Source organism: Gadus morhua, chromosome 17 (assembly GCF_902167405.1).
Source record: "Gadus morhua chromosome 17, gadMor3.0, whole genome shotgun sequence".
Taxonomy (NCBI): Eukaryota; Metazoa; Chordata; class Actinopteri; order Gadiformes; family Gadidae; genus Gadus; species Gadus morhua.
The window spans coordinates 2,539,719-2,559,385 of NC_044064.1; the positions used below are offsets into that span (position 1 = coordinate 2,539,719).

A 19,667-nucleotide genomic window follows, 5' to 3' on the forward strand; every position below is an offset into this window, starting at 1 on the left:
CAACCATCAATATAACAACTGCTGTATTGTAGGTTTCACCTCACAAAACACACGTCATATCAGACTCCTTCATCCAAATGACGCAATCCTTAATAGCTGTCTGTGTCCCTGTGTCACGACGCGATAAAGAAACGCTGCCACGTCGGCAGCGAAACGGTTTAACGAAAAAAAAATTAAACCATTGCACACAAAGTATATAGCTGTTGTAAGGGCATAACTTTCATCTCGAACCTTTAAATGTTCATGTTGCCATATTCACAATGACACGGTTGGTGAATGTCAGCCAGGTGATGGTTGTCTTGACTTATTCACAGGCTAAACAAAAGCCCCCACAACCTCGTTGGCCTCTATTTTGTCTCTAAACCAATCAAGGGGGCCTTGAATGCACACCAGACAGACCGCCGCAGAGGCAATGTTCACCTATTAAAGAAGGCTTACTGGATGCAGTTATATGTCAAAGGAAATTTCATTACCCAACAACCGAGTGATTGAGCTTAATTGAAACATGTGTCAACTGATTTTTTTGATCTTAAAGATTTTACACAATGGGCAGTTCTTTCTTTCCTTCCTTTTTCCATTCTTTCAGTTATATTTTAGTTCATTATTTATTATTATTCTTAAAATCTTTAGAAACGGCATTCATGGATACTTCTTAAAGACTGCTTTGATAAAAAAGCAGTCAGAAAACCTAAAAGTAGGAAGGTGAAATGTGTTCACCTGCAAAACATTCTCTTTTATTTATATATATATAGATATATGTACACTGCAACGCAAACACTTCCCTGTGTATGCGTTGCAGTCTCAATGGCAGTCACTTAAACATTGTAACATTGTTCTTAGGAGCAGTTGGTGCCAAAGGAGGCCAATTAACCATGACATGCAGAAATATTGGGTTTGTGCTGAGTGAATAGGCTCGACTGGAAATTGATAATGGCCTTTCAAAAGTGAATCACATTCTGCTGAAGTAAATTACTCTGAACAACAGTATTTGAATATCTTATAAGCCATGGGCTATTTAACACAAACAGGGAACTGAATACTTCGAAAATGACTACTTGGGATGCTTAATTTCTTGTTTGTTTTGGTAGAAGGGAATGATATAAATAATTTATTCTTACATAATTTGAGGGGTTATACATTCATATCTTAATCTTACGGACAGAAAAAGTACATAATTTCAGTTCAGGGGTTATACTACATCCATATCGAAATCGCTTGAACAGCAAATGGGCAAAACCAATCGACATGCCAAAGACGAATGGTACAGGGGTCCCCTAAAGGGGTTGTTGTAACGATCCCCCAAGTTTGTGATGTCCCGGATACATTGAGAACCACAATTTTGATTTAACTTGCGTTTAGCCATTACATGGTTGAACACGCACCGATGCAAGGCCTTTTTATTTCGCTCCAAAACGGTTATGCATATGTTTGTGGTGTGGGCGGGGTGCCTGAGGGGGTTGAGCGACATCCATACACACACTTACATCATCGCGCCGGCCATCAAGCGGCTTGGAGGGGGAATGCAGGTGAGGTTGAATTCCATCTCGGTTGCGGCCGCCGCGCGCACTCGGATACCTCTTTCCACTCTCCTCCTTTCTCCGCACGCCCGCGCCCACCGAGTCCCCATCTCCCTCCCAGCTCCGAGCGCGCTCCCGCTGCCGCTCCCGCTGCCGCTCGCTCTCTACAGCCGTGGCCGCGAGCGGAGTGCGGCTCGACCCGACGGCGCGCTGTGTAGGTCTGCTGCCTCTCACATGGAAAGCGCAGCTCCCTAGTTTCCCTTAGCTCGTCTCTCGCACGGCTCTCTGTGTCTCTGGCCGACCGCGACACACGTAGAGCAGGTACACCTCACATCTGTCCCATTTCGTCCTTTTGATTCAGAGTTGTCTCTCTTTTTTCTTCTTTTTCTTTTTCCTGCTCTTCACATGAGATGTGCCAACACTTTTTTTTTTCTCGCAGAAGGGGGACACCTCGATTCTGACGGATTCTGTTGTGGCTGTGTGCCTTTTTCTCTCTGTTTCAGTGCAAAACCCCGGGGGCCTGTATTTGGAATAAGAAAAGCATTGCTGCTTTGCGACTGGACGGACGAAAGAAAGGACTCCTCTGACATTTCCTGTGGATGTTTTAATTCGGACGCCTCGGTGAGTGGGACCGTCAGAGATCTTTCTTCTAACTCAAGCCACTCCAGTACAATCGCAATGTCATCTATCTCCGTGCATCCCCTGATTTGTGTGAAGAGTTGTTAGGTCTACAAATCTAACACACAATTCTTCTAATTTAATTACAGTTACCGAGGCTTTGCAGTCAACTGCCTGGGCATATAGTAAGTAGCCTTGAGGCATTTTTTTCGGTTGTTGAAGCATTTGGGGAGACAGCTGTGAAACCACACACACACACACACACACACACGCGCACACACACACACACACACACACACACACACACACACACACACACACACACACACACACACACACACACACACACACACACACACACACACACACACACACACACACACACACACACTGTTATCAAAGTGTTCGTCCGCAGTGCTTTGTTTGTTTTGTTTGTCAAGTTGTCCGTCCACGTCGCGCCACGTGCCACGTGTCCCTGCCCAGGGCGCATATCTGCATATCACGAAGCCATACGTTATCCATGGACTGGCTGACACGCAGCGGTGTGCCGGTCGCCTCTCAAAACGGGGGGCGCGGCATTTGGTTAGCTCTCTATCGGTGCCATTCATCAATTAAGCTGTGTCGCTGGGTCGCTTTGGTTTTACGCGTGCCCTACTACATGATTAAACGATTTATGATGCCTTGACCGCGGTTCATGTGTGCAATGGGCAAGTTGCGGAATTTTCAGGGCGAAGAAAAGTTTGCTTGTGTAGCCCGCGCCTGTTCCTGAGGCTGAGGTTATGTATCCCCATATCTATTTGCGCGCGTGCACGTCAATGTGCGCGTGCGTCGGTGTTCGGTATGGCTTCGGTTAGTTAACGAGCGATGGTGCTTTTGGCTATGGATGTCACCGTTTGTTGTTTGATTGACGGCACATGAGCTGTCCATGCCTACGTGGTCGTCGCGCCACTTAAGTGATCCACATTCACTCAACCCTCTGTGTGATGACAGGGTACATACTTAAAAAATAAGAACGTGCAAGTGACGGTTTTGCACTCGACCTGCCCATGACATGTCATTTTGTGAGCTTGAGCTGATAATAACTTTCTACGGCTGGGATCGTGTGTGTGTGTCTGTGTGTGTGTGTGTGTGTGTGTGTGTGTGTGTGTGTGTGTGTGTGTGTGTGTGTGTGTGTGTCTGTGTGTGTGTGTGTGTGTGTGTGTGTGTGTGTGTGTGTGTGTGTGTGTGTGTGTGTGTGTGTGTGCGTTTGGGGGTCAGTGAGGTATGTTTCCTCTTGGCGGCAGGTGAGGGGAGGGAGCTAAGCGAGCGTGACCACGGTCGGGAGGCTAACAGCATTAGCGTCTTGTCGTTACCCCCCAGAGGTCCAACGACGAGCACGGCATCGCTGCCTCTTTGTGATTCAGGACGACCTCTCCACCGCCGTGCACTAAAGCCCTAATAATATAGGAACAAATGATGCCCCCGTGCAGACTTCCCACTAGCTGCTCAATGATGCATTTTTAACTGTGTTTTAGAGAAGGTAATTGGAGTGTGTGTACCGCACTGAAAGGTCATCACCACAACGTATAGGTGGACAGAGAGAGAGAGAGAAGGGCTTGTGGTATGCGTTGGTGGATGTGTTGGGCGGTGTTTGGTTTAGCTTTACAACAGTTACCCCAGGCGCTGGGTAATGCTGAGCTCATCATGATGATATTGTTTTTTCTCCACGGTGCACATCTGTCTGTCTGCAACATCGATGCCTGTCTGTTTCTTTTGATCTCTCTCTCTCTCTCTCTCTCTCTCTCTCTCTCTCTCTCTCTCTCTCTCTCTCTCTCTCTCTCTCTCTCTCTCTGGTTTATCTCTTTCTCCCCGTCTTTCTGTCTCTCTCAATCCATCTATCTTGATCCGGTTTATCTCTTTCTCTCTGTCTTTCTCTCTCCTTCTTTCTGTCTCTCTCACCATCTTTCTGAATCTCTCTCTTTATGACTATCTGTGAGTTTTGTCCCTGTCCTTTCCAGCTATCCATCTCACCCTAATGTGTTTCTTTCTTGAAATTGAAATGTCAACTGTATCATTTAAGGGTATAGGGAGATCATGAATGCAATTGCATTCCTGATAGAGCACTCCATCAGTTGTTTGCAATGCACGGTATACTGTGCATCTATCGGCACAAATAGCTCTCATGTATCTCAGCTCCCCCTAATACCCATTTTTGCAGCATCGCACCCCCCCCCCCCCCCCCCGAGACATCTCCCACAAGTAAGAACCCCAATAGTCACACCATCAACGATGCAAAAAACAATGAAATCCCGACCCTCCAAATCACTGCTTCCCCACGTATGCCACAGCTCTCTCTCACGGCAGTCACCGCTCCTCACTGCTGTCACACAGCCCGTCAGGGACAGTGATCCCCCTGAGAAGGTCAGGCTTCCTGATGTGCAAACACGTTCCCCTCAGACTCCCAAAGCACCCCTGCAGAACAGTCGTTGCATTCCGTAGCAGTTCCAGGATTAGTCCCAGGTAAGTGCGTCCCGTGCCGTCCCCCGTTGCTCCCGATCAACGCGCGCTCCCGTTTTAATAAATTGCCTCTGGTTTCCATTGTCTCTGCGGTGAGTGTGGCTCCTGAGTCTGCTCGCTGTCTCCATATCAATCATTGCTGAATGGGCTTTGTGCCGGAACAGCTCCGAGCAGAATCCAAGAGAGAGAGAGAGAGAGAGAGAGAGAGCGAGCGAGGGAACGGCAGGGTATTTCTGCATGTTTGCCGGGAGTTTCATGAGCTCCACCACCACCTAACCCCTCAGTATTCCCGAGGCCTTAATGGAAGAGCCGGCTTGGGTTGCCACATCCCAGGCAAACCTTCCTCCGCTATTAATTATCCGCCAACACGGACGGCTCAACCGCGACGTGTCGCAACGCACCCTCATTAACTCACCCTGTTCCCGCGTCTCCCCAGGGAGAAACGGGCATAAGTCATAATTATGGCTTATAAAATTCATCCAGGTGACATAATAGGGCCATCGTTGTGACGTGTGGACGCCACTGAGGCGGCCAATTAACATTTCAGCTCAATCATGCAATGCGTCCACCATCACTGTTTGTTTCTCCTAACGGCGTTCCATGCTACATTGCAATACGGCTGATACTTCCAGCAAGGAATCGACAGTGATTCCAGTGGGCTCGCAGCTATCAGTGTCTACTGTAGCAGCGGTGTGGTTTTGGTATGTGGGGCATCCCGAATCAGTGTTTGCGTCTTGTTATGAAAAGCCTGATACTTGACTCCCAACGGCTATTTTATAATGAGGATGAGTTGTCGGATAATTAGATGCACTGAGCGCAGGTGCTCTCAGAAAAATTCTGATTCATCCCAAACAGAAATGTTCTGCCTGCCAACATAAAAGCGCCGAGCAAAAAAAAAAGAAAAAAGATTCTCTCTGTCACATTGCCTCTCGATTCGGGGCGGCCATGTTTTATTTATTCACCCGTATCTTTGGGCTCTCTCGGATGTGGGAGGGCTTCATGTGGTGCTGTGCCGAGTCCTCTGCTGCCAAACTTCCTCCCCCCCCCCTTGCATCGTACACTGGTCGTATACATGAAGCCGTTATAAATAGATACGATGTACGTCATGTCCAACTCTTCAAACTTAAAGCATGTGATTACTCTGGTGCTGACTCGATGCGACTCTTATTTTGAAGTTCCCCTCATAAAAGCATTTGGATGTAGCGGATGCCACGTCCATTGTAGCTAAAGGGAAGGAGAAGCAGTGGGGTTTATGTGTGTGATGTGAATGCATGCCTGGGGGGGGTGTGGGGGTTCAGTGGCTGCCTCTGCACTTAGTACTCAAACTGATGCACTGATAAAGCTGTTGCTGTCTGGGAACTGAATAATAGGTTGGATGCACGTTTATCTAATCAACCATGTCATGTCACTAATACTGTACACAACACGTTTTATCTGATGAATGTGAGTCACGGTAGTTGAAGTGTGCACACACGCACACCACAAAGCCACAAAGCAGTGATATGCAGTCACTCGGTTGATTGGCGAGACTATGTGAATTGGAGCTTACTCAGCTATGGTTTAATGTAGGGTTGCTGGCTCGCTCCTAAGTCAACCGTGTATTAAGCTGTTGCTAAGAATAATTAAGCCATTTTAAGACAATAAAATAATTCGGGCCTATTGGAGTTACAGCTGTTGGCTACCAAATGTGACAGTGGCACCATTTAACTGAATACACATGAGGCGGATGGAAACAGTTGATGTGGTTGTGTTGTACACTCATTTTTGCATAAGTACATTTCTTTCCATTACCTTTTATTGCGCCTCTTAGTTGCTCGGTGGAATCATGAAGTTAGTTAAAAAAAATAGAGCTGCTTTGGAACAGAAATGTCGACTGTGTTGCTGTTTTGTTTGGTTGTTTTTGCTTATATAATGATTTGCGTGTTGTGCTAGTGAGTGGTTTCTTCCTGCCAACCTGCACGACTTCCTTTCCATAGGCCGGGACGCAATCCTCTATCTTATATCTGGTCCTCCCACCACAGCCAGATTAAAAGTGCATCTAAAATAGCGCATTTATGATGCAAATTAAGGCTGACATTAGCCGGCATAAAGAATCCAATATAATAAACATTTATTATGTTTATTATATTACATAATAAGCCTATTTTAGAGAGCCTATTTCATAAATTGTAGTTGCAAAAGGACTTTTTTTTGGGACAAACAAAGAACGAGTTATGGAGATATCAAATTCTTCTGGTAATGTCATTATGGTTTCTCTGTATACACGGGGATATGTGGTTTCCCATTGCAATCAGAGCTTGGAAGTTTAGTAAGTTCTTTCAGCTCAAGCGCTGCCAAAATATCTCAAAATCAAGCAAAGCCGAAACCGAGTCAGACATCCGACAACATCGGACGAAATCAGGATTGATGGTGTTTTGTACTTTGCGGGCCAAAGCGATTGCTTTGGCCAATGCGATTGCATTGGCCAATGCGCTGCACCTCACTTCTGTTTATGCTCTTCTGCCATCCATACCTCCAGCCCGGGCTCAGCCAAGCGTGAGTCCACACGTTCACTTCAGGGTACAGGGTGGGGGGGGGGGAGTGCTTCTCTTCCTCTGCTTGACTTAATCATCTGAAAAACCTGTGGGTTTAACAACAGCATTGTTCCTGTCCAGAGCTCTGGACAGCCACTCACACGAGCTGAAAGCCAAAATAACTCGGGCACTGTGGAGCTCTCCTCACCGCAAAAATCAACCAAAGAAAGTTTGCCTGGAATAGGATAACTCTTTTATGTTCGCATAATGCAGAGGGATTTCTGTGTTTCTTTTTAAGGGCCGAGACCCTGTCTCGTATGAGTCTGACTGTGCTGAACTGTGCAGTGGACCTCTGCGGCTTGGCATGCAGATGCAACGCTTGCTCTTTGTCTTCCATCCGAGGTTTCGAGTGTGTGTGTGCGCTCTCTCGGAGGGATCTGTTTGTGTCGACTATCTGCGTTGCGTCGTGCTCTTGGGGATGTTGGCGGGAGGAAGAGAGCAAAGAGAGGCGTGGAGGAAGGGAGCGATGAAGATGAGCAAAACGGCAGGGAGCTTTTCACTGTGTCGACACTGCTGCCCTTATGAGCGAGAGGAACAAGAGGAATCAATTAGGCTGTACTCTGGCCTTATACACCCTGAAAGGCTGGAGCGATTCAAAGCATTTGGTGGGGCTGAAACGAAGAGGAAATAAGAAGAAGAGGAAGATGGCTGTAAACTTAAATGCCCCCTGGGTTCATTTTCTGTTGTAAGCTTTGACAATTTGTGTTTGTATTTGTGTTGTAAGTTGCCCCAATAAGTGTTTGGCTGCAGCCTGCCGACCAAGTTTATGACTGATTAGACACATTATAATCGCCAAGGCTCAGTTGACAACCTTCCACAGCACCTGTGATGAGGTTGAATTGAGGTTGAACCTTGGATGGGGTTGATTGCCTTGAGGTAAACACGCAGGGCAACCAATTGTCCAATCTGATACCTTTCAGCCGTTCAGCAGACATTTCGGCAGCTTTCGTTAGCTTATCAAGTCCCTTTCCCACTCTCTCTGTGTCGACAGTTGCCATGTCACCCCTGGTTTCTCTGGTTGGGGAGAAATGGAGAAAAGCAGTTTTTGATGTCTGAACACGAGGGTACTCTTCCATTTATTTGAAGTGCTACTCATCGTGGGTTATTTTAGAATACACTTTATATCTCCAGTATTTGATTTAGCAGAGCTTATGAGTGTGCCTCAAGATGGAAAATTATGTCTCCTGACGGTATAATGCTAATTGTAACATTCTATGTAGAGCGATATCCACAGAAGAAAAACACATTAACAATTTTATACCCTCAGAGAGACTACAATATTGGAACTGTATGAATTATGAAATATATGCATTGCCAAACCCCAGAGTGTGAAACTCAATCCTGCTTATTTCAGACCTGGCTCAACCGACCTTTCTACTTATAGCAACAAATCTATACAATAAAGAAGTCCCAGGAAATAAATAGAGAATCACCTGCTGTAACCTGCAGAGGTGAGGGGTAAGCGACAGGGCTAATGAAGCGCTATGCATATTTCATTGAATGGCAGCTCGGAGTCATACTGTGTTAATGCTGCTGCGCGGATTACAGGGAGCTCCCAGGCTTCATTTGTGTTAGATCCCACCCATTATCAGGACTGCATTTGATCGAGTTCCTTCGAGGACAATTAAACAACTGACAACGATGACCGCCTGCACGCTACCAAGACATGATCTGTGGCCGTTCTCGAAGGCATTCTGCAGGGAACAGATTGTGGTCTGCGTCGAGTCGGCAAGGCTCGACGTCGCAGAATGAATGCATCTCCACTGTAAAGGGATGTGTTTCCGACTGATTGAGTTTCGCACAATTACGTAAACTCGGTGGAATACAAAGAGAATAAAAGCGCATCAGACTTTGGAATTTATTTAAGTCTAGGCCCGTGGGGAATCAAGACTCAAATGAATATCGAGGAGCTGAGGACAGCAATGAACAGGCGACGCCGCTCAGCATTCAAAGCCGTGATTAAATAACACAACAGCGATATCGTCCTTGGCTATTGTCTATAACGCCGACTGCATCCGGCCGACGCACACTACTCATGTAAATGCCTTTCAAAACACGGGGACCACATCATAAAAGAAGAGGGACGGAATATAAAACGGGGCATTATGCCTGATCTCCACACACAGCCGTCATTGTCGAAAGACGGTACACCCTCAGATACGGTGGCGGCCAGCTCATGGTAGATCCCCTGGCCCCGTGAGGGAATAGCAATGAGGGGTTTTCGCGGATCAGCTCCCCTCATACACCACCGTGTTTGCTGCCCCACGTTGGTGTAAGACCTTGGCTTCCTGAGCTCTCTGCCAGCTTAAGTCGACAAACAAACGACTCCGCGGAGTTCCGACCTGCCTAAGGACATTGCTTGTGCTAGTTTTGGCCTTGGCCTCTGAACGCACACACACAGACACACACACATGTGTCTATACTCTCAAGGCGTCCGTACATTATAACCCCATCATACTCATCGCGGGTCAGCGTCTGATTGCAAGTGTGTTTGTGTGTCTGTTCGTATTCATTTACAAACCGGCAGGTACCTGATTCGACCGGATTCAGAACACACCCTCTCTTTTGTCTGCCTTGTCAACTTCTTCTCCTTTGTTTTTGTTTTTTTTGTTTTGTAGTGGTTATTTTTTTGTTACCTGGGTGGGCTGCCACGGTTACTCACTCAGCCCTGAAGCCCGAGTGCTTCTTGAAATGTCAAAAGAAGGTCTATACGTGTGAGAGTGCTGCCTCTTTTTAGACGTGCCAATTTATGTCCACAGGCATGCCAGCCATCGCTGTTCTCACAGCGTGAGGTGTTTTTTGTTAATTATTAAGGTTTTTTTAATTGGGGCCTTTGCAGTGCATCTTGTTTGCTGTGGTGCACCTGCTATGTCTTTTTATTTAGTTTTGAAAGTACGCATCACAAGCCAAATTTGCAAACAACATTACCTACACCAGACAGGTTCACACTGAGCGCCTCAAATTGAACACGAGGTAAACAAAGGGAACACCAGTCCGGCTCATTTACTGTATGGACTATTTGGAACCTAATTGCGCCCAGCTGTTGACAAGGTCTGGCCCATAGTCACCGCTCAGGCAGGTGTACTTTTGGTTGAAGGCATGAAAAAAGACATGTCAAGCGTTGCTGCATGTATACCATCTGAATTCCGAAAGGGAAAGCATCCAAGACCGGTGTTTTAATCAGCGCCATCTGGAGTCCCGGTGCCTCAATCAAAGGGGGGGAGGAGAGGACGGTGGGGAGGGTGTTAAGGAAGAAAGGCTTATTTAAAATAAGTACCCCCCCTCCCCCTCACTACCACCACCATTACGATAAGATGCTACCATGGTTACTTCATAGTTCTATACCATCGCAATACTTTTTTTAGTTTACCGAAAATAGAACAGAATGGCAGTAAACAGGGGTTGGTCGAAGGTTGATCTTCTAGAAATGGCACTTAACGTACACACTTATTGTATTTTGTACGTCCTGGCACGTAATGAATGCACTTATTGTACGTTGTACGTCTTGCCACTTCAAAACAGTACTTTGCTTTGTGTAGCATCTTATCCTAGCTATCTTTGTTGTGTACGGGGAATGGGTTTAATTCTCGCGATTGTAAGTGCTTGGCACTTGGTTCTAGGATTCATTCTTAATGTTCCAACAGCGATGTATCATTCCTCTTTCTTCTGTCAAATGTACTTACTGCTAGTCGCTTTGGACAAAAGCATCTGCTAAATGTAAATCTTAATGTAAATCACGATACTTAATCCACCAATAAGCTGAATAATATAGTAGTCAACAAGGGTTGGTCGAAGGTTGATCTTTTAGAAACGTGGTCGTGTGGGCTGGCAACGGGCGAGATCTAAACCGGACAGATGTAGACGGGCTGCCACCCTTCCTCCCATATATCGACTTGGAGGACGTATCATGTAGCGGCGCTCTCGCGCAACATTCGTTCCTGGTTCCTCTTCCCTTTCCTCCCTGTGCAGCACAGGAATAAAAGCGTGACAGACAGGCATTAGTATCCATCCCGGCTGGGCTAAGCGGAAAATCAATGGAAGGTGAAAATTAAATTTGGCCCAAAGAGCCTTTAGGCAAAGTGCAATTTGAAAACTCCTCTTTCATTTTCCCTCAGGGGATTCGCTGGCGGTGGGCGTGATATTCACGACAGAGCTCGCCGTCACGGGAAAAGTGAATCCCAGCGCGGCCTTGCATGTTGAAGGCGTTTTAGGGAAGCACCCTCATCGTGCTTCTCATATGTCCCTCCCACTCCTCTTTGATTGGCTGATTTGTTTAAGGCTATCCCCTCCTCACCAGATCATATCAAAGGTCAGAGGCATCTTTCAGACAAATCAATCCCGCTGTCTGAAGTGGTGGGGAGGAAGCACAAATGGAGGGAGAGCTGATCTATCTAATGTGGAGAGATAGGGAGAGGGGGGGAGAGGAAGAGAGAGAAAGAGGGAGAGGGAGACGTTATCGGCATTCGGCTAGGAAAAGATCATTACCTGGTTGGCATGAGAGAGAGAGAGAGACAGACAGAGGCAAGAGAGATAGCGCGAGGGAGAGAGAGAGTGAGTGCGAGAGAGAGAGAGATATAGTGTGAGGTAGGGAGAGGTCAGAGAAGTGAGAGCGATGGAGAAGGCGAGGTGAGAGAGAGTAAAATTATGCTATCTGCTGCCCGAAGACAAATGTGTGAGAAGTGTGAGATTGAGCTGTTGACTTGGGGAATATGATATGATCACAGAGAATTTGAGGTTTTTCTTATTGGTTGTGAGATAAGGGCACTTTAAGAAATGTAGGGCATATAATCCTGCAGGTCTGATTTGGGGGGCTTGACATGCGGGTCAGCGAAGCATCCAACCATGAATGGATGGAGATAATACGAAGTTGGTCCAAAAGTTTCCCGTGATAGGAATCAACGGTAGCAGCGTTCCTCTCCTCCTTCTGTTCGTTAGCGGAAGCTAGAACGTCTCGGGGTCTCAGGTTTTCAACCCTGGCACAGATTCTACACTAATGGCTGCGAGGAGCAGGTGGAAGCGACGGGTAATGGAGGGACTTCATGCCTTCCTATCTTCCTAACCATCTCGTTCGTCTGGTCGCTGGAGCTGCGGCCTGAACTCCCTCACCCCAGCGGTTGCTTTTCTTCAACATCCTGGACCAGGGCCCGATTGGACGCTCGAATGCTTTTGTCCTTCACTGCCGGCGCCAAAGTCTTTGTTTTCTGCATTTTAGGTTATTGCAAAGGAGCGGAGTTCTTGCTTTACGCTTCTGCGTTTGCAGCAAAAAATACCCCCGGTATATTCGACTCATTTGGTTGAACACTATTAGTAGAACACCACTCCGGCCCTGCACAACAAACCTCCGAGCTCTGGCTCTTAACAAATAGTCATAATGAAACCAGCGGTGCGCGGCCGCTTCAACAGCTGTCCCGGGCCAGAGCTTATAGGTGACTATAAATCATGGCTGGTTTAACGGAACGGCACCATATTTAATTTGGGCCCTCGGAGTGTGTAATTAGTTCAATTAGCCTCGATACCCGTGTGAGGTAGCCCTTGTGGAAGGAGCACCAGGTCGCACCAAGGCCTGCCCCCCCCCCCCTGTAATCACTCACCGGGGGGCCCCCGCCGCCAGATTTCCGGGCCACGCGGCTCTGTCTCCATACTGGAGGTAGTGTTTGTTGAATCAACCCCTCAATAATCGCTCTGCCATCGGGGGACTTAGCTAGTGTAAGTCTGCTGGCCTAGTCACGCTTGGTTGAGTACGGGGGGGTTGGGGGCTGGCGGCTGACAGATAGTCCAAGGAAGGGTCACGAGTTGAGATGACCCCCTCAGACAGATTACACGTGTCGGGACGAGCGAATAGGTGTGCATGTGTCAGGTTTTGGCGGAGAGTAATTCTCTCTCTGGGATTGATTGGATTATTTCCCCCGGACTCGCTCTCTGGGCGTGCAATGCGTCCGGGGGGGGGGGGCAAGGCGGTCTGGTGACAGACGGAGCAGGTGGACGAGGAGACAGCTTACACATTTCTCACTAATTGTAGTCTGGAGGTTGGAAGCGAGTCGACGCCGCGATGGCAGCCGCCACTGCAGAGGAAGTCCCAGAAGCCTGGGCGGCCGCCAATGTGTTTTAAATGGATTACACCCGTGTGTCATTGTGATTACACGCTGCTCGCAGCGGTTGCGATGAGATGGATTGTATTCGGTGGCTCTGCAGGTCGCTTTCTCTTCCTTCATGCTCCACCCGGTCCCAGGCAGGGTCCCCCCCCCCCTCGCCCCCCTACCTCTCATCCACACACGGGACGGTGCTTCACAACACGTCTCACTTCAACCACTCCTTCTTGACAGCGTGGCAGTGATAGAGTCACCGTTGTGCAGCACCCTGCGTTTATCTGATCTATTCAGGGGTTGTTTTGACTCTGAGTGGCCCATCCGGTCACGCGTCTTTTTGTGTGGAGCCTAATGTGTTTTTTTTTTTGCGCATTTAATGATCGTCATTATTATTTTCTGTGCCAGACCTCAACAACAATCCTTTATTCCTTATGCCTTTTCTTCTAGTGCAACCAATGGTTCAATATTTCAAGGCGTGTTTGAATAATATTTTTCCTTAAGAATGTCTTTCCTTAACATTTTCTTGGTTCTCGTTCCTGTCAGCGTTACGCCCTATAAATCCTCCAGAGCAAGTTGTTTACATTGCCCTGTGCGTATCATTACGAGTCAACCACCCACTTCCCTACTCACATATGGACTACGTGTCATAAAGCACACTGATATAGGTTGATTAAATGGGAGTGCCCGGGAACGCTCTCCGATTGTCTATCGATGCATCTCTGCAGAAAACGAGCAGCCGCTGCAAGGCGTGTGTGCGTGCGTGTGTGTGTGTGTGTGTGTGTGTGTGTTTGTTCCTGGGCTGTGGGAAATAGGAGGAATGGACTGTTGTTTGAAGTCGAAGAGCGGTGTGTAAGTAAGGGAAGGTTGGGTCCCCTGGGAGCCCATTAAGTTGCAGAGGGCATCTAGGTACAATGGAGGCCCCGACACACACACACACACACACACACACACACACACACACACACACACACACACACACACACACACACACACACACACACACACAGACGCACACACACACAGCCGCACACACACATTCAGACGCACACGCACATACACACAGACACATTCAGACACACACACACACACACACACACACACACACACACACACACACACACACACACACACACACACACACACACCTTTGCCTGAGCAGAGGGTCAAGACATCCAAAAACAAGAGTCCAACCGGTTGACCCTGCAATGGATGGCAATGCCTCAAATGAATGCCGTCCTAAGTTAAACCAATGCTTCACAGAGCAGCTTCAGTCCCACAGCTAGGGGTACCAGTACCTCCCATTGGTCTCCGGGGGTCTGGCTTTTTCCAATGTTTCCCTGCTATGTGCGCCGATGGAGCTTGATTATTATTCAACAATGGCTGGTAACTGTGCTCCTGTATTGAACTCGTATTCAGCTGATCCTCTATGATGTCCACCGGTGGAACAGTGAAAGATGCTGGTCACGTCACCCCGACATCAGCTTACCATTAATCTTATCTACCGTACAATACAAACGAACACGCCAGAGGATTAGCAAGGTCGCTAATATGGATTTCATTGTACAGCATTGTGTTTACCTGGAAATGAGTCCGCTGTATCCGAACTGCAGTTATTGCGAGGCTTTCCAAGCTGTCGTCGTACATTTTAAAAGTGAAATGCCGCCACCGCAATCATGTTCATCACCGAGACAATGAATAATATTTGTTATTAATCTCAGTCGGTGGAGTTTGAACGGGAAGCGATTTTTAATTTAGTTTCACTTCAGTCATCAGTATGTGCTTTACACGCAACTTCACGGTTTCCTTTTTAAATTATCTTCTACCGTCGACAATGTCTGTTCCTTTCCACAAACCCGTTTTCTTCTTTCAGACAGCTTAGCGTACATGGTCGCATCTCGGTCCCGAACAGCACTTTAGTGTTGTAATTACAACTCTGTAATCATGCTAGCTTCACAGTGTGCATCTGAATATATCTTTCAAAACCACCTGCGCCACATTCAATATATGTTGACAAGAATGGTTGACTAAGTATAAGTGGTTGACTACCACTTACAGTCCTGTCATAGTTTCGGTAGGGACGTCCGTCCCCAACATTGTTGACTGGGCAGTTAACTAGCCCACTAACATGCAATCAAGGTCAATTCATATTTTGACGCTACATTTATGAAAATCATCTCGGTCCTCTTACAAAGTGCTTGACCCAAATGGGCCGTCAAAATTAATCCCAGTTGTTTGTCAAAAGATCTTGCTCCTTTGTGGAAACGGGTCCGATCTCTCATCTAGATACATTCTAGGGCCGCTGAAATGTCCAGATAATTGTTGCCCTCTGCGACACCGATCAAACTGGTTCCACCATATTCAAGTTGTCCTGCAACGTGAGAGCAGAACAATTCCCTCCCATTAACCTTAGATACCGCAGCATAACGTGATTTCTCTTTTCTTCTCCCTTGATTGTAAATTTTGTTCATAAATTAGTTCTGGGGAAAGGCTCATCTCTCACCTTTTCCAACATTTCCCTCCTTTCTCGACTCTACGAAGAACGGTTAAATCGTCGTTAGAGTTAATGTGTCATTTGCATTACGTGCGCTCGAGCGCGACCGAGACAAGCTCAGAGCAACAACAGACAGATGGGTTGAAGAGGTTCTTTTTGGGGGACAGCAATCGATTTTTTTGCACGTAGCCTCATTCTTCGCACTCCGCGCAGAGGTCGCACGCCCTTCGAGTTCTCTCTGCGCGACGGCTGGTGTACCTCGCGCCGCGCCACCCGACTGTATAAAAGCGCGATTATGTGGTGGAGATGAGGAAAGTGCATTAGCATTCTGTTTCCAGACCGTGCCACAATCAGGCTGGAGTGTCTCTCCCTCTCCCTCTCTCGCTCTCTCTCTCCACTGAGAAACACTAGCATCCAAATTTAAACTCGCACACTGAGAAAGTGTTAAAATGATTCATCCAACACCTTCTCTCCTCTCGCTGTCTCTCTCTCTCTCTCTCTCTCTCTCTCTCTCTCTCTCTCTCTCTCCCCCCCCTCTTCTCTCTCACCACCTCCTCTCACTCTTTGAACCTCCCTCCTGCTCCAGACACATGACAAGCGGGCGGCCACCTAGTGTGTATGTTTTTGTTTGTGTGTGTGTGTGTGTGGGTTGGGGTTGCTTCCGGGCTTGGGGGGGTGGGGTAGGGGGTGGGGTGGGGTTATCAACCTCTCAGCATTAGGGCTGCAATTTGCCTCGGCGAGCCAATGAATTTTTGATAAACACTCCCGGGAGGTTCATAAACACAGGACTAGACGGGCCGTGAGCGCGGAGGGGGAAATGAACAAAAGAGCAGATGTTAGCGGGAGGGGATTCGGGGCGGGGTAAAGGCAGAGCGCATCACCGTTTGTTTTTTTTGGTAGCGCCATCGCCGCTGCTCCTCGTATTAGGTATGCCGCGACACATGCCGCGCTGTGAAAACACAAGGAGGTGGCAACTCACACGGGCTGGCATCTCTAACCACAACACTTGCCCCGCGAGCGCCTTTGTGTGCCCCGCGGACGTGCGTGCGCGCCGCCTCTCCGTGCGTCCATTTGGCCCTGGTTTTATGATTACCATAAACGCCTGGATTGCCTGCATAAAAAAAGGCAGAGTGGAGGCGAAGGCCTCTGCTTCCATTAGTGGCCCCCTTTTACGGGAAGGGCCAAGTTGTTCCCCACGGGGCCCCACCAAAACCCTCGCTATCCGCTCCACTCCGCCAAGCAGACACTGTAATCAAGAGCTGGGCTAAGTGGCTGGCAGCCACGACGGGGATGTCCGTCATTGCTCTGCCTCACAGTAGGTGTACTACAGTTTGTTTGATAGCTTATTTTTTGCCATCCCATGATGCACTGCCTCCTTTTTACCGATTGCTCCTCTGGCAAGGGAAAAGAAAGGAAAAACCTTTTTAAAAATGAACAAAGTACGAAGAAGAAAGGGTTTGACGGAGAGATGTGAGAGTGTTGGAAGTTCAAAACAGGTTAGAGCAGATGTTGTCAATTGGGGTTGGTTTGTATTTCTCAGAAATGGACAGCTGTTATAACAGCCAATGTTGTCTGAGTGTTGTTATTCCTATTTGTCAGGTCAATCATTGATTTGGGAATAGTCCAACTCCACTTATCCATAACAGGCTTAATCATATGGAGGAATAGGTCATTCCGCCTCACATCATTCACGAACGCAGTCCACTGTCCGGCACGTACGTTAGAACACACGGACAGACTGTGTTCAAACGTGGTGTTGAGCGAAAGGGAGTTTACGTATTCAGTAGACATTTTCTCCCAGATCTGAACCCTTCCACAATCGTTTACAGATTAGTATTTTTGTACGGATGAAATCCATACAAGAAAGACAAATATGGTAATCAGAAAATCCTACTGTTGCACTGAATACAAATTATCAGACTTTTTCCAAATGCATCGAAGCTACCGATTCAGAAACTGTTTTTTATTCGCACCAGACCTATTGGTGGAGAAAACTAAATAAATGATACGATAAACAACGTCGTATTTATTACTTTACCGATCCTACATAAGATCTTGAAGATGCATAGAGAGATAATAAACTGTGAGATATATAATTGATCAATACATCAAACCTATATCAAACCTTCAAAGCTACATAGTATGTTTTTTTTGGTATTCTTAAAATAATTGTGCCGTGTTACATATACTGTTTGGTAATGCGTCATCCCCATAGATTTAAATGACTGCAGGTATGTGTGTGTGCGTGTGCATTTGTTTTCGCGTGTGTGTGCATGTGCGTGTGTACGTGCAAGAGACGTAAAGAATGTGATGAAGCGTAAGAGACAGAGGAATGGGAATTTAAGAAGTAAGTTCATAGTGTTCATTATAAAACAATGTTTTGCATATTCTCAGCGTGTAAATATAGACTCATTAGTTATATTCAGTTCATTGGCGTGGTTACATTTTCTTCCTAGATGTTTCCAATTCTTGGTGCAAATCACCCATGCTCAAGTAGCCTGAAGTCATTTGCATGTAATTTGATGGTAGGTTTCAGTGATTGACAAGGCCTCTTATGTAAACCATTTCTCATTGAAAGAAAGAAAAGAACAAAGTTTTCTTTTGTAAAGACATACATTCACTCACACCTACTGAGAGCAAAGTACACCCCTGCGACAAAAGAATATATACTGATCATATAACTAGTATTACTATATCACATAGATCTCAGCTCCATCGTGTTAAGAAACACCTCTAAAGCTGTGAAGATAATATCTCTCTTCTTGTAGCTTAAACTGAAGCCTTGCTTTTAAGCAGTGACACATTTTGTTGTACTTTGTTGTGCTTAGTTTTTATGGCCGGATAAGAAGGTACAACAGAAGATGTTGGTGCTGTATCAAAGTAGTACACTCATTACAGAGCTGGGATCAGTCGGAGCCAGGTGTTCTCCCGCATGATTCTATCCAATATAGAGGCTAAGTTGCTGGGTTAAAAAACAGGCTCCGTTATAAAACAGAACACCTTCTGGAGGAAGCCCCCTGGACTGTCTGGTGTCATCAGCCTGGGTCCTGATTGCGCCCCATTCTGTATGTCTTGCAGGAAGTGGTCTTGAAGAATCGCCTCTTCTTAGTGGCAAGGTTGCTAGATTTACACAGTAATGTAAGGCATTTAGCAGACTCTTTCATCCAAAGCGACTTACGATAAGTACATTTGTCAGAAGAAAGAGAACCAACATTTTATCGCATTTGGTACAGTAAGGACGTTCATAGAACCAAGTGCCAAGCACTAACAATCGCTAGGTAAACCCATTCCCTGTATACAACAAAGATAGCTAGGATATGCGCTACACAACGCTAAGTACGATTTTTAAGTGCCAGTACATACAACATACAATAATTGCGACAATTAAGTGCCAGGGCGTACAGGGGTGTTTTTAGGGGGGGCTGTGGGGGGGTAAGGGAAGAGGCAATGCAGAGTCCAGGTGAACCATGAACATGTTATGTTACCGTGTCTTTCCACTCATCAGCTGTACTTGTATCAGCTGTACCTCTCCCGGTGCCGCGCCATGTCCAGACACTAGACTCAAAGTATCTAGGTTGTGGGGGGTATGGACTGCGTCTTCCAGAACACAGACGTTCCAACCCATCCAAGACGCCTCATCCGAATAGCCCCCGTGTGACATTGAAGAACACGCATGGATCACTGGAGTCCTCCGCTGCTGGGTTCACGTAGTGGGCCCCGCTCTGGAATCTATAGGAGCCATGCCAGTGACAATAGTCTGCCGTACCGCCTCCGTCACAGCTGTGCCCCCCCGCTGCACCGCGGCGATGCTCTGGCGGCGTGCGGGTCCCCTAATTGCTGATGTATTGTTGTATCTCCTCCGTTCGCCGTTTACGCCAGTGTGCTC

The 19,667-nt window shown here is 47.1% G+C and overlaps 1 protein-coding gene across 41 annotated transcripts in view; it reads left to right on the plus strand.

The window, feature by feature from the left end:
• The first annotated feature begins 1,707 nt into the window (after positions 1 to 1,707).
• LOC115529744 (receptor-type tyrosine-protein phosphatase delta) overlaps positions 1,708 to 19,667 on the plus strand; it is a 370,859-nt gene continuing 352,899 nt past the window's right edge. For 27 of the 41 annotated variants that reach the window (XM_030338732.1, XM_030338746.1, XM_030338737.1 and 24 more), the window contains exons 1-3: positions 1,708 to 1,838; positions 2,021 to 2,138; positions 2,285 to 2,320. The gene's annotated coding sequence lies outside the window, so the exon portion shown is untranslated. The remainder of the gene's footprint in view (positions 1,839 to 2,020; positions 2,139 to 2,284; positions 2,321 to 19,667) is intronic. The other 14 variants (XM_030338760.1, XM_030338766.1, XM_030338761.1 and 11 more) reach the window with 2 other exon arrangements.